At 44.5% G+C, this 21,540-nt stretch overlaps 1 protein-coding gene across 3 annotated transcripts in view; it reads right to left on the bottom strand.

The window, feature by feature from the left end:
- The window catches only part of Otud7a (OTU deubiquitinase 7A), a 247,668-nt gene extending 229,167 nt beyond the window's left edge, over nt 1-18,501 (bottom strand). For all 3 annotated transcript variants that reach the window (XM_057756512.1, XM_057756509.1, XM_057756511.1), the window contains exon 1: nt 18,341-18,501. The gene's annotated coding sequence lies outside the window, so the exon portion shown is untranslated. The remainder of the gene's footprint in view (nt 1-18,340) is intronic.
- Nucleotides 18,502-21,540: the final 3,039 nt, after the last annotated feature.

The raw sequence follows: 21,540 nt of genomic DNA on the forward strand, positions 1-21,540 counted from the left end.
TGCCCTCCCTTGGCAAGCCTCAATCAATAGCTCCTTCAGCAACCACAACCCACTCACTCAGTGTAGGACTGTGTAGCCACCAAAACCTTTATTTGAGCTGGATATTTAACAGCATGCTCAAGAAAAAAATACCAACTGAGGGGCTTAAAAAAAAAATGAATCAGCAGGTAAAGTGCTTTGCACCAGAAGTGTGAAATCTGAGCTCAGATCCCGAGTACCCATGGAAAAGCTGAATTCAGTGACGTGTCTGTAATTCTAGATCTGGGGAGGGAGAGATGGAAGGACCCCTGGAGCTTGCTGGCCAGTCAGTCTAGCTGAATTAGCGAATTCTAGGTTCAATGAGATGTCTACCACAATAAAGTAGAGATACGGTCCTGGAACGACATCTAGCAGCACACGTGCGCATGTGTGCACAAACCTATCAAGACAGAAAAAGACAAACCAAAAGGACAAAACATTCTCTGCACGCATGATTATTTCTCTGCCAATGGCTACTTTAGAAGAACAAGTGCTGTCTTTAACAAGAAAATGTTTGGCAATACCAGAAGCAAGGAGATTTAAGCAACAGATTATCTATAGAGATAGATGTCACAAAACACTGAGAATTGTCACTTAGTCCCAGCTGGACAAACTAGAGAAAGACCAGATTCTGCCCTCCCTCAGGCTATCCAGAGGCAGAATGCCCAGCAGATCCTGTGACTGCCTGAACATGTGGATAGCTGAGTCTATAAGGAAGCTGGCACTGCAAGTCAGAGCAGGCAAAGGGTGTGGCCGTACTACAGGGCAACTTTCCACACGTGTGTGACCGTTCAAAACACTAACAGTGTAAGGGCTCTGGAGACGACCTCACCTCATCGCCAACTCTCAGAAGAACAGTGGCTGTGTAGGCCACTGCACACACCTAAGATGCCGGGAATGTGTCCAAAATGAACAATGGCATGTGTGGGAGGCATGCAGTACCATGCAGACATGCAGCAAGGTGACAGGTATCTTCTAAGGACAACAGACAGACAATGTTCCTACCATTTGTGGCTATCTCTGAAGTCCAGGTGGCTTAATAACACACACTCCACTCTAACTAAGTATTAAAATAACTTTGGAATTCCAAAACTGAATATAGGAGGGACCTAGAGGAGCAGTGCAAAGTTACATGGGACACTAAAGGTGTAAAGAACTGCAATGTGGGAGCAGCTTCATAGAGAAATATAAACAAGCACCCTGACCAAGATGAAGATTGCAACCTGCCCTTTAGGACCTAAGACCTCAAACGCAGAGTCCATGGAGGCTATTCATTCTGTGATAGGGGTCATGATTTAGATGCAGTCTCATGCCTGTAGGGAAAGGTTCAGGAGCAGGGGACTACAGAAGGAGGGTACTGAGGGAAGACAGGGGTTGGTCTTTGAATGAAAGCCACACTGGGCACCTAGGGAAAGGTTGAAGCTGAAAGAGACACAGCAGTCATGTACTGTATGACTGAGACAAAGGGTATGTGCAGGTCAGTCTGCTTGGGGAATAGATAACTCAGAACTTATAAAATGTTCTGTAGTTTAAATTCTGGCTATAGTCGGGCTTGCAAAAGTTATATAAGCTCAAGTGGATATCAATCACATAACAGGCTTCTGAATTATCCCCCCTTCCTGACTCAGTTTACATACAGAGATTTGTATTTTGTTTGTCTGTTTGGTTGAAACAGGGTCTCTCAGTTGAGCCCTGGCTGTCCTAGAACTCTATGTAGATCAGGCTGGCCTTGAGCAACAAGAGATCTGCCTGCCTAAGCCTCCAGAGTGCTGGGATTAAAGACACGTGTCACCATATCCAACTTGGAATTTGCATTTTTAATCTTTTGATGTAATAACAAGAAAAAATGAACTTTCAGAAAACACAAGACTTCTTTTGCCTCTGTCTAGTCAGCAGAGCTCTGTGATGGGCCCAAACGTTTACCAACCATGGGTAGGTCTGAGAACTGACCATTTGCCCATTGGGCTCTCTCAAGCCTTGGCACATCTACCCATCGATCCACTTCCCAAGCCATTTGTAACTATATAGCACTAACAAGCCCTGTGGTGTGTCCATGTTCATTGTACCTCTCATGCGTAGAGTACTTCCACAATTCTCACTGTACAGATGCACAATAAAAGGCCCAGCCAGAGGACTGTCTCAATAAATCAGCAGACAAAGGTGATGGAAGTCTGATGACTTCAGTTCAGTCTCTTGGTAAAGAAGAGAACTGCCCCCCACTTCTGTCCTGGCACATACACAACCACTCTAAATAGCTTTAAATTTGTCCATCCAGAAACCCAAAGTCATTCTTGGTATCCAAAACCTCCAACTCAAGGAATCAATGTACAAAGTGGTTCACAAGGTCTTTGGGGACCTGACAGAAACAAAAGCATAGTCAGACATACTAGTCAGTCTGCAGAGGGCAGGTTAGTAAAGTAGAAGATAGAAATGAGTAGATTTCTGTGGGGGAAAAAACATAGCGGATTAGAGGGAAAGTGATGAGAGTAGAAACACCCAAAACAGAAGCTAAAAGGGCCAATAAATGCTTGCATGAAGGGGAAGAGAAGACATGCAGGGACTGGCAGCTTGTGAAAAACTATGCCCGCCATGTCTCAGAACTGATAATAGGTATGTGTCCTCGACTGGAGGGAGTCCCAGGGAGCCCAGAGGTATGACTCATTGTCTTATCTCCCCAGGTTTCCTGACATCACGACAGTCCCATTTTCTACATCCTCAAATCTCCTGTTTGTACAGCTGTGGGATACAGTCTTTTCCAAATGCCTGCCTATAATCTGCTGCTTCTCCATATTTCTACCAGCACCATGATGGAGCTAATCATTTGAACTGGTCCCTAGATTTTACAGACCTCTGTTGACAGAGATGCCAGGACTCAGGCTCCCAGCTTCGATGAAGTCATGGTCTACCAGTTCTTCATTTCATGAGTGAGAGTCCCAGTGTGCTCCAGAGATCAGGAGGTACTTAGAGAAAGAAGAAAAGCATGCTGAGATTCAGCTTATTATCTTTTTTAAGGTATGGAAGATGCACCCCAGCAACCAAAGACAGTGAGGGAAGCTGCTCTCTCCCATCTACACTACTTGGCTGGCAGGTACCCTAGATGCTACAGGCTGAAACAGCTGTACAAAGGACAGCCCAGAGCAGCTTGGCCTGGGGCAAAATCTCTACCATCCCTCATTCCTTGGAACTGTGGACATCCCACTACTAAGATGCTATAATCTTCTAATGAAATTCTGCAAACTTGAGGGGTTTATTAATCATGCAACTATTTTAATTTGAGTATTAAAAACAAACACAAATTATCCTTCAAGAAAAGTATAAACAGACAGAATATAGTTTGGATCCACAGATGTACAGGTACAATTGTTCAGAGAACACACAAAGCTCATCAGCTTCAACTCAACCCAGCAAATTAGCTCCTTGATATTAAGGATTAAGTGGATGTTTGCAAAGACACTTTGCATGGAGTAAAAGAGGAAACCAACAATCATCCACTTTTGTTGAGTTATCTTTGAGATCAGGATGAACACTATACCTTCCCTCACAGGAAGCCACGCAACTTAAATAGATAATGCAGGTAAAGCGCTTGGGCAACTAATGGAAGCCCATTTTGTTACTTAGATATTATGGAAAAAACACTAATGGTTATAAATTAATGAGTTAATGAAATTATTATAGCATAAATGTTCATTCAAGGTTTTATAAATTTGCTCCAAAAGTTCATGTGAACTCTGGCCACATGTGGACACTACAAGGCCACGTGAACTAGGCAGGGTTCTTGGTGGTGTAGAAGGAGGAGTAGAGAGAGATGCCCAGTGTGGGACTTGCCTGTCTCCCTTTCCTCAAACTGCTGTGCAAGGAAGGGCCAGGCTGGCTCTTGGGAATACCAAAACTCTAGTACAATAGCTTGTCTAATGTGACAGAAGGGTTTTTGTGAAGAAGTATTCAGGAGTAAGACACAACTCTACCCCGGCGTTCCTGAACAATGCCCAGCCCCCATGCAAATGATGACCCATTTCTCTTTCTCAAAGCCCAAGGCGCCTGCAAAATTGGCCATCAAAGTCCCAAACACGCACATGGTCACCCAGCAGACAGCAGCTCCCAGCATCTAATGGACAGTTTACTCCTCTACATTTTTCTTTAAAAGCTCCAAACACAGCCGGGCGATGGTGGCGCACGCCTTTAATCCCAGCACTTGGGAGGCAGAGGCAGGCGGATCTCTGTGAGTTCGAGACCTGCCTGGTCTACAGAGCTAGTTCCAGGACAGGCTCCAAAACCACAGAGAAACCCTGTCTCGAAAAACCAAAAAAAAAAAAAAAAAAAAAAAAAAGCTCCAAACACAATGAGAAAGGAAAGAAAAAGAAAGAAAGGATGGGAGGGAGGGAGGGAGGGAGGGAGGGAGGGAGGGAGAGAGAGAGAGAGGGAGGGAGAGAGGGTGGAAGAAAATCAGAAAAAGAAACATATTCCACCTCCAATGAATCAAGCAGACATGACCACAAACCACAAACCACCAAGTAAGCATTAGAACTGATCAAACCAAGAAGAGACACAGCAACTCAGAACACCCCTGGACTCCAGGCTGGCAAAACACAGTCTTGATGGATCACCCCTAGACTCCAGGAAGGCAACATACAAGTCATGCTGGAAAGCATGGTCAGGCCCTGATATAATTGGTCATTACAGGTCAGGGGGATTTGGGAGCAAGGCCACTCTGCTTGAATGAGAGCGGACACTGGGCACCTAGGGAAAGGCTGAGACCATTGACCTTTCCAGGACAAAAGGAAGACAACAAATGTAAAACAGACACCTGAAGACCTACAGTAAACACTGTTCTGCATAAACACTGGAGCCAGGTACATGGCCTGCCTTCAGCAGAAAGAAATCCATTCAGAGCAAGTGTTCTTCAGGCCACAACCTGCACCCTGATCTACCTTCATCCCACCCTCATTCCTCAACAAAGACCCGATCATACCAAACATTTCCTAAATCCACAGGATCTCCAGCAGGGGAAGAGAATAGGATGAGGGAAATCAAATGGGGGAACACTCCAAGGAATTAGGTTTGGAATCTTTTCAAGGGAAAAATTCTAATAGCCAAAGGGAATGGAGGATACTAGGAGAACATGGTCCACTGAATCAACTAAGCGGGGTTCATATGGGCTCACAGGACTGAAGTGGCAAGCACGGGCCTGCATGGGCTGTACCAGGACCTCTGTGTATATGTTATGGATGTTAGCTTGGTGATTTTGTGGGACTCCTAACAGTGAGAGTAGGTGTGTCTCTGACTCTTTTGCCTGCCCTTGGGTCTCTTCCTCCTACTGCATTTACTTATTCAGCCTTGATATGAGTGTTTTTGCCTTGTCTTATTATATGTTGTTTTGTTATGTTTAGCTGTCATCTCTTTTGGAGGCTTGCTCTTTTCTGAAGGAGAAACAAAAGGGCAGTGGATCTGGAGAAGTGGGAAGTGAGGGGGAATCTGGGAGAAGGGAGGGAGAAGGGAGTCAAGAGAGTGGGAAAAACAGTCCCCTTCCCACAGAGGGATGCGCCTCCTAATTTGGGTTATTCAATACCAAGCAGTCAGTCCTGAAATCATATAGACACAAGTAACTCTAAGTGGATTCAGTGCGTCATATTTATATACTTATTTATGTGTGTGTATGTGGTGTGTGTGTGTGTATGTGTGTGTGTGTAAAACAGCTAAAGAAAAAGAGGCCATGTATTTGATATGGAGCAAGGGGATATGGACAGAGTTGGAGGGAGGCAAGAAAGAAGGAATGGTGTGATTATATTTACATTAATTATGTAATTAATTTCAAACATATAAAATGGGAAGATTTTCCTAGGTTATCTGTTTGACCTGTGTGTCAACAGAGTCTTTCATAGAGGTAGAGGGAGGAAAGTAGAAGAGTAGGAACTGAAAAGATGGCTACATGAGACTGTAACCCTCCGTGTACCCGACGTGGTGGAAGGCAGAGAACTCTGAACCAAAGTGATGGCCGCCTTGGGAAGCTGGAAACATCAAAAACAAAGCTAATTCCTGTGGTGGGCATAATAACAGTCCTAATATATCACTTTAGTTGGCAAGGGAGGCATGGGCTGTGATTAGGTCTAGTCCTTAAGATGGGAAAAGGATCCTGGAATATACAGTGGGCCTTAAGTCATCACAGAAGGCAGGCATGGCAGGATCAGAGAAGTGGCCATGACGTGGGAGATCATGAAGCAATTCTAGAAGAACCCATGAGCCAGGGGCCTTGAAAACCCATAAATGGTAAAAGAGCAGCCTGGAGGCACATTGCCCTGCCCAGGGCAGTTTTAGCCCAGGGAGATCAATAGTCGATTCTGACCTCCTTAACTCCAGGATAACTAAATAAAACCAAACTATAACAGCAAACTTTTTAATTTAAAATAACACATTTCTAGACCAAAAATAAAATAATCTCCAATATGTACTGTATGTCCCAAGATGAAAAACTAGACATAGATATGGGCATCTATAAGATGGTTCTAGAAAAATGTGTAAGGAGCAGTGACATGGTGCATCTTGGTAGAGAAATGGGGACCTGAGCTCATAAAATGATAGATTTTACTATCTACCTACTTTCTTTGAATGTATTGTTCTAATCTGCGCAAAAGTTTCTCCTGGGGTTGAGGGAGGATAAATAAACAAAAGAAAAAGAAATAATAATCAGTATGGCTTTGCTTCACAGCCCTCAATCAATGACCATGCTCTTGCCCTTGACTGTACACAGAAGGACCTCCGGAAAAGGCGTGGGGTCTGGAAATCTGTGTCCTAGTTTTATCTTTGTGGATGTAAGTCTTTCTTACAGGAGACACTAAAAAGTTCCCCTATAACAGATGATTATACTCAAAATACTAAGAGCAAAGTGGAGCTCACCCAAACCACCTTCCTTATATGGCTACACTCAGCCCCCGCACGCCATGTTTAACTGCACCCATTTAGTCTATGTACAAGTTAAATCCATGATGCACACTGACCAATGTGTGCACAATGCTTTAGTGTGCTCCCTGAAGTACAAAGCACACAGGCAGATTCTGCATCTGGACTGTCCTTTCTAAGTCTATAAACTCTTGATTGTCGTGGAGAAGGGGCTTGTTGGACTCATCCTGGAGCATCAGCCTTGATGGTACTCATGCCTAGTGACCACTGATCCCTCCCAGGTCACCTCTCTAAGAGTCACCAGCAAGGAGCTGCTCATCACCCATTCACTCCTCACAACAATCCTGTAAAATGCCTGGCCCTCTCCTTTTTACAGCATGGAACCGGTCCACTGATGTGGAGGTTTTACTACCATTTCTCGAACCAAGTTGTCTCATTCACAACAGAAGGGAAATAATTGCTCAATGTGGTTTGGCTCTGACCAAAGAGGAGCTGGAAGAATAATCGGCCATACCTGACAAGTGCTACCTTAGATCTGTTGTCACCTGGACAGCAGGTGCCATCTGTCAGAGACACAGAGGCTGGAAGATGAACTGACACCTAGCAGCAGCACAAATGGAAGGTGACCCATGTGTGAGATGCCCCACAGTTCATAAGCTTCTCTTTTGAAATCTGAGTGTACACACCCCGCTGCAGGACACTCTGCAGAGAAAGTCTGGACGACAAGGAGCCTAGCTTGAGAGAAACCCAGGACCCAATGGGAGCAACACAAGGAACAAATATAGTCAGGGCGGCAGGGTGTGGCCTCAGATAGGCCCTGACCCACTCAAGGTCCTGAACATGGGGGTGCATTTGGCAGGCACCAGGAAACAATCAGGACAAGCAGGTAATAAACAGGGCTCCTTAAGTTTCACTTAGGGAAGTAGTAACTGATAAAGAAAGGTGGAGAAGACACATCTGAATGAGTGTTGGCCTCACACCCTCCTGGCTCCACAGAACTGCCCCCTGGGGCTATGCACGGCTCACCTTGGCCTACAGTCAGCAATGAGCCTACCACAGTCTCTCAGGCCATTTCCCTCTGAGCCGTCCCAGCCAAGGTGAGGTGTCAGCTGGCATCTGCATGCTATTTTACACGTGTTGTCTAATGAATCTACACAATCCTTTTACCTTTCCTCCAGGTTTTGATTATTGCTTCTGAAAAGTATCTAGAAAGAACGAGAACAATGATAAACAGATTTTAGGGAAGTTCAGTTTTATACAACATATAAAAAAAAATGCAGCCAGGAGAGAAACTAAGGAAATGAAAGCTGAGATTGGATGGGCCCATCTCCTAACAGTATATCCAGAGGGTCTGAGCCCCATTTGTATACCCTATGAGACCCAGCATTCCACCTATGTTCTGCCCATTGAGGCCTTCATGGATAGCCTCTCCACTACCCCAAAGGCAATCCCAATGTTAGGCTGTGCCCTCTCACACCTATGCCACCACTGCTAATGAGGCAGCCAGACACTTGCTCCTCAGTGCTTTAGGGCATCTTTCTTTGATGCTTCCCAGAATGCTGGTAGGAACCTGATAGGGGTTGGGGAGAGGACCTATGAGTAGGGGTATTAGGGATTGTGACATTGTTCCTGCTGTGGGTTCAGTAGCTCTGTGAATTCAAATGGGTAGGAAACAGCCAACTTAAGAAGAAAGAACATGAAAATTCATACTTTGGGGTTAAGAAAGTATCTCAGTTTGGTCCTAGACTGCCCCTAGGTGCACCCAGAACAGCAGGCCTGAGGCAGGAAGAATCCTGAGCTCTCCATTCTGAAAAAAGGGGCTCCTCTGCAGAGACCATGGTAGTGCACCATGTGCCCTTAGGTTACTGTAATGAGCACAGTGCATACATCACATTGCTATTAACTGTGGCTGCCAGGTTTTACATTAGAACTCCTCAATGCAAATGCTTGTATGCTAACTCTATATTATTAAGTCATAGAATAGCATAATCTGGTCAAATTGTAATAGTTTTACTAGTTCGTCTCACAGATGTCTTCCAGTTTCTGCCTTAAGGAGTCCAACTTCCTGTCTTTGCTCCCTAAGAGATGCTTAGGGAGAAGACCTTTTCTGTTCTCAGCCTCTTGACACTTCTGTTGCCTTTGAAAGTTACATGAACTTCCGTCAGGTTAATGTTTTCCAAACTCAGCATCATCTACTGTTATTTGTTCTGCTGGGTACCTAGCCTGATCTCAAAACCTCCAGCGTGGTACTCAGACTTGGGCATTTGTAATGTACCCACATGAATCTCATGTTACATTGAGGATACTGCTGGGCCCTCCAGAAAAGCAAAATAGTCTCTCTCTCTCTCTCTCTCTCTCTCTCTCTCTCTCTCTCTCTCTCACTCTCTCTCTCTCTCTCTCTCTCTCTCTCTCTCTCTCTCTCTCTGTCGTGTGTGTGTGTGTGTGTGTGTGTGTGGTGTGTAGCAGGGAGGGAGATCTGGCAACAGGAAGCACATTCTTTCCTGTTGGGGAGATTCTGAACATCAGAATTTACTACTTTCTTTTCTTACTTTGCCTGTCTGGTTTTTTGAGACAGAGTCTTATCATCTATAGCCCAGGCTGGCCTAGAATTTACTATGTGGTCTCACATTCATGCTCCTCTCAGCTCAGTCACTAAATACAGACATGCTCCTTGTCCAGTTACCACTCTTTCGTACAGGCTGAATATCTCTAATCTGAAAATCAGGAATGCTCCAAAACTCCGCAGTGATTTCAGCGTGGAGATGACATTCAATGCCGGAAACTCCGCACTGTGCCTCATGTGATGGGCTATGATGGGCTACAAGTCCAGACACAGTGCGCTGAAAGCATTGCTTAATGTTACCTCCAGCCAGTCTGTTGAGGTGTACACAAACTAGAAAGGAATTCAGTGCTTGGATTTGGGTCCTATCCCTAAGACATCTTACTATATATAATCTTAATGTTCCAAATCTGAAAATCATTCCCAACGATTCCCTTCTCAACATTTTCACATAAGGGATTCTCAATCTGTCTAAAGTCAACCTAATTGGTCATTTTAATGAGTCACAACATTGCCGTCTGTTCTTCCATTACATTTCATTTTTGTTCGCTAAAGGACTGCTTTAAACATGACTCATTTATGTGACCTTCCATTATCTTCTTCTTAACATTAATGTTTACTATTGGGTAAACTGCTGTGTCTTATAAAAAGAAAACAAACTCTTGTGTAGTAAGTTGTCTCATTAAACAGATAGAGCTAATGTTCCCCGTGGCTGCATATAATATTTGTGACACACGGAATAGAAATATGAAGCACACTCTGTTTTTTCTTGCTGTTGTATACCGTAAACAAAACTTTGCCTACTACTGTACTGGGAATTAAGGTTCTAAGTGTTTCAAATTTTATATGAACAGTATTTTCAACTATTATGCTTCTGGACTCATGGGAGCCAAGCAATTCTAGAAAGAATAATTAAATTTCTAATTTCAATTCCCATAGGGCTATTAAATGCATTTAACAAACATGAGCTGGGAGCCTGTTCTGAACAAGGTGCCTCTGAGATGTAATAAGGCTTCTCTGATGGGTCTAACTGCCAGAAGGGGGAATGAATGCTATCCACACAACGCATTGCTAATTGTAAATACTCGATCTGATGCACTGTGTGTCCCACAACTCTTGATGTGGCAACAAATAAATATTTTTAAGAGACACTTATTTTTTATATATTTTCTCTAACAGAAATGCGGCCAGCTTTCCTTACCTTGATGAGTCAGCACTTTGGGAAAACTAGGGGATTACTTTTGTACAAAATCATGGGTAGGACAGAAGGTAGATAGAGACATCACTTTATATGTACAAGTGAAGATCTAGAGAGTATTCCAAAAGAGGGTTCCTCCAGAAAGCAGGCTCCTGGATGCAGTGGGCTGGGCCCTCTAGTCAGGACTCCACAGGCAGGTGATGTAAATCTGACCTTCCCCCAACAATCCCCACCTGCCAAGTCAGGATGATCCAGGGAATCCACTTCTTCTAGGACTCTTGAAGCCTTTCACCTATTCCTATGTTGGCTCTGCTGATGCACACACTGCCTACCGTACTAAAAATGGGATGAGTCTACCCTGGTAGAAGAATCTCACCTGATACAGGTAGATGGCTGAAGGAAGGAGCCCAGACATGGAGAACATGCTCTGTTGGATGAGCTAAAGTCAAGTGGTCCTCAAACCAGTTAGAGCCGAGAGCCAATGTCACATTCAACACGTCAGACGAGAAGTTTGTCAAAGGGACAATGAAGAGAGACACACAGATACTGGATGCCATCTTTGCCACCCACCTCAGCCTTTCAGTTTCACTGCCTCCAAATTATACTTACACAGCAAAATCAAACAGGAAGCCACAGAACTTTAATCCATATAACAAGTGATAGAACTCACAAAACATCTGCAGCCTTCTAAGTGGATCTACGTCACCCCAGAAATGGCATGGAGACCACTATGTCAAGCCCACAACAAAGCGTTGGATCACATCCTGAAACACCAATATGGAAAGCAAATACACTCAAGGTGGAGTGGTAGGATTATACCTCCACCCCAGGGAAAAATGGCAAGTCCACCTTGTCTGCAGGACGTGAGGCCATCCTGCCTGCCATCACAGTTTCCCTCCCTGGCATCTGCTTTAAGGACTCTACCTTCAGGATGCTAGTCTCTTACCTCTCGCCTAGTTTTTCCTGTGAAAGACTAATCAACTCTAAGAGCAGAAAAGGGTGTTCAAGAATGATCCTAATCAGTGCAGCTCTTCGGCTCCGCTACCCATGTGACCAGCAGCATCTACTGAAGGCTGAAGGAGGCAGAGTCTGAGCCTCAGAGTTCACCATCCCCTCTGATTTCAAAGAATTTCAAGTACTGTTAATAGAGACAGCTAATTAGAATTGCTCATCCACAGAAGACCTTCTACTTTTTAAACTTACCCCTCTTTCTAATTTTCAAAAACAACAATAACAAAAACACCAATCAAAGCAATTCACCCAAGCAATGCTTTGAATTAGAAGTACAAACTGTGATAGAATCAATAAACAAAGGGGAGAAACTGGGCTAAAGCTGAGACATATACCCTTCTTGGGTCTTTGATGGAGTTAAAGACATAATAATTAGACTTAAAGTTTTACTTGGTTATGAAAAAAAGTAAATTAGGTTTAAAACTTCATACTTATGAAGATCAAATAGAGAGTATTTTTCTCTAAATTTGCCAAATACAAATGGACTAGATATTGTACCTGTAATTCTTACTTGATAACTGTTTTGGTGTATATGATTTTATCATGTTAAAGTAAAATCTTCCTTTTTAATTAGGCTAAAAGGGGTAACGGTGAAGTATTCCTTTATTCTGTGTGAATATATGTCACTGTGATTGGTTTATAATGACAAAGCTGGTCAGGTAGAGGTTAGGAGGAACTGGCAGACAAAAAGAGTGTGAAAAAAAGAGAGAAGTCTTAGGAATCTTAAGAAGATGCAGGGGAGCAGAAGATAAACTTGTCATACTGAAAAAAGGGGGCTGAGGCACATGGCAGAGCATAGATAAAAAATACCGATTAATTTAAAATATAAGAGATAGCTAGTAACAAGCCTGAGCTAGAGGTCAAGCATTTATAATTGATAATAAGTCTCTTGTTGTTACTTGGGAACTGGCTGGTAGAAAAAAATCTGACTACAATATCCCAATTAATACATTTTTGAAACAAAAATTACAATATTATGGATGCTCATAGAATTTTTTAATGTCTGAAAAAATTATAATTTTGTTGTATATAATGTGATTTTGTTGTTCACACATCAGTAATAGTGCTGTGGTTTAAATGTATTTTGATTTTGTTACTCAAATAATCACACTAGAAACCTGGCCTTTAATGTGAAAGTGTAATGTGGTAGAATTATAAAGAGGTGGGGCCTGGAACAAGATAAGATGATACAATGATGTGGGATTCCCCTCTGTATGCTATGAATATATTTTATTACTATTATTTATTAAAGAAGATGTTTTAGCCAATGGCTTAGTAAAGCCAGGTATGAAATCCCTCAGTATGCTATGAATATGTTTTATTACCATTGGTCATTTAAAAAGCTGTTTTGACCAATGACTTAGTAGAGTAAAGCCAGACAAGAAATCTGAACAGAGATATATATAGAGAGAGTAGGCGGAGTCAGGGAGATGCCATGTAGCTGCCTAAGGAGCAACATGTTGATACTGGTAAGCCACAGCCTAGTGGCAACACACAAATGAATAGAAATGGGTTAACTGAAGATGTAAGATTAGCTAAAAATATGCATAAGTTATTGGCCAAACAGTGTTGCAATTAATATAGTGTCTGTGTGATTAACTGGGTCAGTAAATGAATGAGCTATCTCCGCCTACAATACAATCTTTGGGGTACTCCCTTCAGAAGGGATTAATAAGGAGCTCTGGGAGTCTGGAAATTCACTAGAGGTCATGTTGTTTTAAAGAGAGGTTAGTCCATGCTCTTGTTACCTTCTGTCACAGTGTCCTACAGTCAAGGGTCACTTAATCTAAAACAACTCTAAAACCATGAGCCTCCTTTGTTTTTTTTAACACTTCTTATCAAGCTTCAGATATTTTATTATTATAGTGACAGAAAATGCACAGACAAATAAGAAACTAGTTTCAAGCCTCAAATCATCATTGACAGAATTGAGAAGAAAGGAGCTGCAACCATGGCGGAGACTTTGAACATCTGAATCCAAGGATATCCTACCAGCTTCAGGAATTGACATAGCAGAGGCTGGGGAAGAACAGTCCCACAGCATGCCCTGCAAAGCCTTTATCCAACATGCCTCATACAGACACTGAGGTGAACAAACCGTCTGGAGTAACAATCACCTTGTGTGTGGGGGGGGGATATAAAACTGGGGTCTTCTCCACAGGCTCAGCCTGCCTGGTTGGCCCTTGGTACAGGTCTCTGTGCCTATGTCAGACAGCCTCCTTCCAAGTATATTTTTAAACCCTATCCAGTAAAGGAGGAACTTGACACAACCTCATCATAGTATGGGTAGTTATCCCAGAACCACACGAAAGTGCAGTAAGCCAATAAAATGAATATAATTGAAAAGACAAGAAAAATAGTTGAAAAGGTCCAATTTTGTGTTTCATAAAACAAACAGAGCATCTCACTTGTCTCTATTCATTCAGTCATCACACGTCTACAGCATTGGAAAGGGAAACTAGGAAAGCAGAAACTGCTCAAAAAGAAAATACTTTCTTGAAAGGAAGAACTCAACCCTCTGAAGGTACAAACTGGGTCTACTTGGTTTACAGTGAAAGAGAAGCACAGGAAAGCTGTGCTGGCACCAATGTGCACTTTCCTTTCAGGAGATGAAATAGTTGCCGTAAAGACATAGAGCAGCAGGTACTGGAATTGTGTGGAGTCCCCGGTTTTACCAGGTAGGGATTTGGGGACATGGAAAGCAAAGTATTTCCCTTTGTCATGAAGAACCTGGGGCATGGTCAAGTCACTGAGTGACTGGCTGAGAGCTGCTGCCGGATGCATACTTCCCCATCTTTGTGTCCTCATCCTTGACTCCCCATCTCTTCTGCCTTTTAGTCCAGAGATGCAATCTACAAGCCAGCCAGCCAAACACACCTCCACCACATAGTCAAGGGTCACACCCAGCCCTTCCCTAGATTTAGTTACTTTTATTCTTCTCTCATACAATACATTCTGACGGCAGCCTCCTCTCCTTCCACTCCTCCCCAGCCTCCCCTCTCCCTCAGGTCCACTCCGGTTCTTTTCCCTTCAGAAAAGAGCAGACCTCCAAGGGATACCAATCAAACACAGCATAACAAGGTGCAATAAGACAAGGCACAAACCCTCATATTTTAAGACCTTTATAAACCACCTCACCTGTCTGTTACTATAAATGACCAAAAAGAACCCTGCCCTCAAGCGTAACAAAGCTGGCTTCTCCTTGCAATGCTCTGTCGTGCCTGTGGTAAGATCATCTTAGTTTTACACACAAACTTCCTGGGGACACAGCAGTCTATCAACAGGAAAATACTTTTTTGTGGGGTTCAAATATTTTAAAATAAATTCTAAAAGAGACCTGTATGTTTTATTTCCACTTAAATGCCTGCAGGTTTCTGGATTCTAGCTAAGTAGAATTTTCCCTGGTTACCGTCAGTGGGAATAGATTTGTAAATGATTTGGCAAACTTTGCTTTTAATGTCTAGTGGCACTTTATCCATGGCCATCTACAGTAAAAAGACTGGCCCAGCAGAAAGATAAAAACTATGACATTATCATTTGCCCCGTGAAAACTAGCAAACTATTCTTCTAGGCAATTTCAAAGGAGTAGTTAGTATTCTTGGTCAGTATTCCTGGAGAAGTCGCTAGTGGGGTGTCCACCAAACTTTCCTTTCAAGGCATGAGAAGGCCCTTCGGTAGATGGGATCCATCAGGAGTCTTAGGTGCTCAGTAACGCAGCTGAACCCCTCAATAGTTATGGAAGCCATGGGGCATGCCCACAGGAGCTCCCGAAGGTAAGCCTCAAGCAGACAATGACAGTCTGAGTTCACTGCCCACGAGCCACAGCCTCCCAGGGAACACATGGTTGAACATTAGAGTAGAAAGTAGATGCCTACTTTTCCTGTTCTCATTTTCTAGGGGATGAAGCATCGATAAACATTTGCTTTCCTACATCAGACAGACCTTGAGGCTAATAACTCTGTCAAGGAGGGTAAGGACGTACGCCTGGGAAGTGCCATAGTACAGAGAACCAGGGTTTGGGCAGTAAGAATTGAACACCAAGGGCAACGAGTAGAAAGTTTCCGTGAGTGGCTCTAGTGGGCATTTGTGCTCTCCCCAGCACACAGGACTTCATGGCCCTGAGGACGACTTTTCTCTCTGAAATAGCATTCTTGAAATGAATGAATCCCCAGCCTCCATACATGATAAGGACCAACAACCACTCTTCAAAGACAGGCAATTACAGAAATCTCACATTGAAGGCCTCCACCTCTGGTCGCTCAAAAGCATATTTTCTCCAGTTTCCATTTCTTGGGTGTGTGTGTGTGTGTGTGTGTGTATGCGCGCACACACACACACGCAAACACACACACACGCAAACCACCTATCCAACATACACTCTTGGTAATCCTCCCCAAAAGTCTAGTAGAGGCACAGGCAAGTCATATCTAGCACACCCCCTGCTGGCCTGGTAGGAGTTGACTCAGCCTTTATTCTATGGGTCTAAAATCGTGGATGAATGACCTTAAAATCCAGATGGACAGACAAAATGACAAGGTAAGACAATTTGGGCTTCTTAGAAATGAACGGCATAGTATTAAACCTAAACACATTTTAAGTGTGTTTTCAAAATTTTATAGGATATGAGACTAGTCCCTAAAAATCTAGATGAAATGGTTGCTGTTATATATCCATGAGTATAACAATGAATAAATAAAAAAATGTGAATGTCTTGACAGGTCTACAGGTGGAAACAACAGATACAAGGGCCACCATGGTTTCACGGATTCTATTTTCACATCCCAGAGCGCTAAAACCACTCACCACCAAAAGCACTTTAAATACAGAAGAATCTTGGCGCTACACACAAGCACAGGGCAACCTGTGTCAGAAAAACCACAGAAAAGCACCGCATGTGGCCAGTTTCACTACAGAGCTTGTTCACCCAGCATTCCAATGTGAGTAGGTTTATAGTTATCAAGAGGTCAGAGATCACCCACTATCCTCCTCCAGCAAGGTAGGGGACCTCAGAATTTCCTTCTCAAGGGACACCTGCTACCTAGAATCTAGGCATAAGTGAGATTTAGGACCTATCCAGATTTCAGGAAGCAATGGTTTACGTTCACTATCACCCTGAACACTAAGGGCCCGCAGTAACCACTATTTTCAAGATTCAAAAGCTTCACATTTGTAGCCAGATTCAAACCTCCCTGTGGCATATGACATGAAATTCCTTGCAAACCCAATATGATCACACTAATAATTTAAGGCATCCTTATGCTGGTCAATTAGGAGGTGTCATTAATTATTAAATAGAAAACCATCAATACTTTTGTCTCTTATTAGATCTGCTTTTGATACAATAGGCTTAAGTATTTGTTCAGACTGTCTTGGGAACTAGCTTGTCTGTTCCCATAAGAGCAGATACTAATGGCATACTCAGATAATCAAATGATGGCTTGCTGCTGGCAATCTTAAAGGAATTTCCCCCCCAGAACTTGGTGTGCTGTGAAGATCTCTAGTTTTTACATTCCCTGAATGCTTTGGAGAGGTTGTGGGGTCTTGTAGGACACACAACTGCTGGAAGAGCTCTAGGAAAACCAGCACCCTTTGCGGTGTGTGTGGTGGGGGCAGACTCTCTCAGGCACACCCTAGAAGGGGGATGTTGGTGAAGGAGGAGCCTTGCAGATTCACCTGAAGCAATCAAGGCCTGCAGAGATCTAAGCTCCATTGTCTATCTTTGCTTGGACATCACATTAAATAGATCATTTTTTTTTAAGTGTTTCTCTTACAGGTCACTTTCATGTATAGAAATAAGGCAAGGTACAAGCACGTACTGCTATCTGTGTGCTATCAGCTGACTTCCATACCTGTAGGGACACATGTCCTTTCAGTCACTCTTAAATGTCACTCTAATTTTCAAGCCAACAGAATAAAAACTGCACTTATATGAGTTTTGGGGTTTTGAGCGCAGAGAGGCAAATTCATTCGATGGCTAAGATTCTCAAAGATCTGCAGTAGCTGCACCGGTCGGGAGGAGGGTACACTTGAGCGGTTATGTCCAATGAAGGAAAGTTTTAGTTAATGATGACATCACTGACATCTCCCAAATTTAAAGGAGCACTTAAAGCACAGCGGATACAATTTTTCCCCTCCAGTGAGGAGATACTAGGGAAGGCCTCTGGGTTCAGAGCTAAATTGCATCAATCTTTTCGCGGCTGTCCAGCCAGATCCAGAGAAACCACCAGTGAGAGGTGCGCGGGGCCACGGTGACCCACGCAGCCACAGCCCGGTGCAAACCAGCGGCCTCGCGTGCCGCTCTGGACCGGTCCTGCCCTTTGGACCCCCGACGCGCCCCCACGGACGGAGGGCCCAGTCCCCGCGCGCTTGCCATCACGTTCCAGTGCGGAACCGCGAAAAGGGCCAGGAGGCAGCTCCCGAGCCAGCGGGAGCGCCGCGCCCCGCCCGCACCGGGCTAAAGCCGGAGCCGGTGGCCGTGGCGCCCACGGGATCCCAAGCGGATCCCGCAATGCAGACGCGCAGCGAGCCCTGCGGCTTCGGCCCGCGCCCACTCGCCTCGCGGCCGAGAGCAGGGCGACCCCGCGCCGCTCGCCCCAGCGCACCTGCCCCGGGCGCCCGGCCCGCCGCCCTCAGGCAGCACCGCGGCCAGCGCCGCTCACCTGCCGCGCCGCCTGCCGCTTCGCCCGCAGCGCCGCAGTCGCCGCTAGCCGACTTCCATCTTCCCTGGCGTCGGGAGAACCAGATCAGCTGTTTCGCTCGCTCGCTCGCTCGCTCGCGCCAAGCCGCGGCCCCCTCCCCAGCTGCCGCGAGGCTCCCGGGCCTCTCCTCCCCCGCCTTCCTGGCTGCGCCACGCTCCGCCCCCCGCGCCCCTCCGCTCCGCCCGCGGTCGCGCGCAGCGCCCGCCTCCCGGCTCCGCCCGCGGCCCAGCGGCGCGCGCCCCACCTGACGTCACCGCCTCCACCTCGCTCCGACCCCCGCCGAGGTGGTGCGGACGCGGGAGCGCGCGTGCTCGTGGCCACCCTTGGCGGCTGTCGCACCTAGCCCTTTGAGGACGTGCTAGGACCCATTGGGTCTCCGCGCACGCGCTCCCAGGCTCGCCCCTTAGGGTGACGCCTTCTAGAGACGGCCCCTGGACTACATCGAAAGCGCCACTTGCTCACCCTGCCTCTCTTGGTCTGCGTTCACCTCTGGTTTCTTCCTCTGGGCTGCTTCGCTTTTCCTAAGCACCCTAAACTTTTCCCTGGTCCATTCTGCCTCAGCTCCCCTTCCCACGCCCCTTTGGCATTCCCCTGTTTCTTTTCCCCGGAATAATGTTTACATGACTTTTTAAGACGTTTTCCCTGCCCTGATACCAATGGCGCCTCTGCTCTCTGCCTTCTCATGTAACCGTCGTGGTGTATGTAGCTTTTGCTTGTCAGGTTCGGAGCTGGATATTTCCACATTCAAGGTCCCTTGTTCAAGAAATTGAAATAAAGGTGTACAGGGATTTGCAAAGTAACAACAAAATGAAATGCAAAGCCAAAAACAGATCAGAAATATACACAGTCGAAATATATACAGTGGGCCACATCAGTGAGCCCACTCAAAGGCTCGAGATAATTTGGAGGGTTCGTTCTATGGGCTTCCAGAGAAGGAGGTGTTTGATTGCTAAAGCATATAGCGACAGTGGTTCTCTGTTTTGATTGACAGAGCAGGTTATGTAAGCCGTTTGTCACTGTGCAAGTCCTTTTCTATGATGTTTGATTTTAATCATATGCATACCCAACTATGCATAGTCATACGATGGTTAAGTAGTGTATTCTTCGTAAAAGTTTACTGAGAGCATACTCCTTATTGTGCATGTGCACAAAAACTAGTTCAGGCTGAATCAGGACCCCGTTCTTGTACCCTAGTATAACGAAAATTAGTGAAGAGAAACTGTCAGCGTCTAAAGGTCTCTACCAACATTGTTTACAGTGGGATGAGGATACAGCTCCATGCAGATGGGCGTTCTAGGTTGCTAACAGGTTCTAGTGCATTGTTAGGACAAGGATGTGTATAGCCAAATGAAGTTTCAAATTGCTAATCTATGCACATGCATATAGTCCTCAACTTTGCTGAGAGACTTTTCTCCCAGGGGAGTGGAAGATCAGTCTTCGAACTGCTTTGTGCTGTGTAAGAGTCTAAAGCTGAACAGGGCAAAATCCAATTTCCTCTTCTGTCCCTAAGGCTGTTATAGCTCCTGGGTCTCCATTAGTGAATTCCCAGAAAATTTCTCAGACTGCTCATCCAGAGACAGACGACTCCCTTCGTTTGGTCTCCTCTGGTGGCAGCTGTTGATGGAGCACCATTCGCAATTGAGATTGTTGGGTTGTAAAGACATGAACTGTAGAACTATCAAGACGAGGAAAGCCAAGAATGAACAAAACAATCAGGAAGAGGACGGGTATCTTTACAGGAAAGGGTACTGACAGTGCCCAGGACCTTGAACTTGAAAGGCTATATTGTCCAGAGTTCCAACTCAGGCTTCTTTCTGGAAGACATGTTTGTATGTTGTGTTGGATTTTTCCAGACTTGTCTTGACACACACGTGTTATTTAATTCTTGGAACTTCAGCTCAAAGTGTCCCTTCCTGGCTCTGGTAGTTTGCATGAGAAATGTCCTGTATAGGTTCATGGATTCAACACTTGGTCACCGGTTTGCAGTGCTGCTCAGAGGTGGTTGGAAACCTTAAGGAGATCAAGTGATGCCTTGTGGAGGAAGTGTATCACTGCGGGCAGACTTGGAGGATTTATAGCCGCAACCTTCTTCTTTCCTCCCTTCTTCCCCTTCCTCCCGCTCTCCCTCTGGCATGGCAACGAAACTGTGAGTAGCCAGCTTCCTTCTGCTGCTTTGCCTAGCCTAGCTCATTGCCACGTTTTCCCCGTGATGGATTCTATCATATATATGGTTCCGTCAGGAACCATATACTAAAAGAAAACCCTTTCTTCCTTAAAGTTGCTTTAGGTCATGGTATTTTTACCACAGCAAGAGGAAACTAATAAATTGACCAAGTATCACATTTTACTCTTGAAGAGGCTAAATATTGTTTTGTGTCCCGTGGAGCAAGGGAAGCACATTCCTAGGTTCTGCTGAATAGGTGGAAAGAGCATCTTCAGGAAAGACAAACAGGTGACAAAGCCATTAAGGAATAAATCCCTGAATCATATCAAATCTATGTGCCTTCATGAGCAGGGTCTGTTGTTCCTTTATTTTGTCTTCTATATCTAATAGTCATTTATATGCAGCACATAGTTAAAATATTAAAATAAGAAAGGAACAGATGAAGGCATATGAACTAACTCAAAGACCTCTGCTAAAATCAGTACTGCTTAGTCATATTGATTGTATGTTTTACCCCTCATGTCTAGAAGACTTTTTACATGTAAATTCTTAGAGTAAAAGTAAAGTTAAAGTTTAGGGAAGGCAAATAGGTACAATAGAACCCAACTAACAACACAATAGGTTCACTAAGGAAAAGATTGGCATTATTTTATCACTAGGGTCGTGTCGAAAAAAAAAACTCCAAATACCTTGGACAATTTTCAAAGTATCAATTAAAAAAGATTTAAGAAGCATAAAACATGAGGCTCAGAACTACTATTAGAGACGTTTGGAATTTAGTTACTTGGGGTACCCAATTGTCACTACAGTTGAAGATGCATGACTTGTGTTTCTGAAGTTCATAAAGATACTGTGATAACTCTGGGGTAAGAAATAGGAACATAGAAGTTTATCTCTTAAAGCGTTATAGAACAGTGTTAGAAGTACCTCATAGACTCCTTATCTTCCAGGTTGAGGGGAGCCTTTATGTGATATTTTTTCCCAATTGATGAAATCA

This window comes from Chionomys nivalis, chromosome 23, assembly GCF_950005125.1.
Source record: "Chionomys nivalis chromosome 23, mChiNiv1.1, whole genome shotgun sequence".
In the NCBI taxonomy this organism is placed as follows: Eukaryota; Metazoa; Chordata; class Mammalia; order Rodentia; family Cricetidae; genus Chionomys; species Chionomys nivalis.